The sequence below is a fragment of the Octodon degus genome, unplaced genomic scaffold (assembly GCF_000260255.1).
Source record: "Octodon degus isolate 3935 unplaced genomic scaffold, OctDeg1.0 scaffold00731, whole genome shotgun sequence".
Lineage (NCBI taxonomy): Eukaryota > Metazoa > Chordata > Mammalia > Rodentia > Octodontidae > Octodon > Octodon degus.
The window spans coordinates 1-543 of NW_004525307.1; the positions used below are offsets into that span (position 1 = coordinate 1).

At 39.6% G+C, this 543-nt stretch overlaps 1 pseudogene; it reads right to left on the reverse strand.

Annotated features, from left to right (window-relative positions):
• Positions 1–6: 6 nt before the first annotated feature.
• The window catches only part of LOC101587048, a 2,768-nt pseudogene continuing 2,231 nt past the window's right edge, over positions 7–543 (reverse strand).

Here is a 543-nt window from a genome sequence, read left to right on the forward strand (position 1 = left end):
GCCAGCAGGAAGGAATGAGCGATGGACAAAGTGATCACTGCCTGCAGGAAGAAAGGGGCAGGAAGCACCTGGTACCATCTACATGTGCTGGCTACCTAGTGTTCATGGTTATATGTTTAGGCTGCAATTAAACTCCAAAAAATAGTCATACAGTGACCAAATATAGGCCAGGAGCCAGAAGACAGATGACCTGTTCGGTACACATGTCAATTTCACCTGCAAATGTGAGAACAGAAAGGAAGAGAAATTTGTGTTTCAAAACCACTAACATACCATTTTTTCCAAAAGAAATAAGACCTAGACAGAAAATAATCATCCTTGGAAACTAGAGATAACAATTGCCCGCCCAATCAACTTATCCTTATCTCCAAGAGCAGAGCCATGGAAGAGAGATTAGAGATGGCAGGGAAGGCAGGGACAGGGTGATGGGCTGGCATTTGTAATCTCTATTTTTCAAGGCAGATTCTTTTTTGGCTAGGTCTTATTTTATTTTTATTTTTATTTTTTCTTTGAGTTTGACAAAATTTATTGGTTATTTTAGTA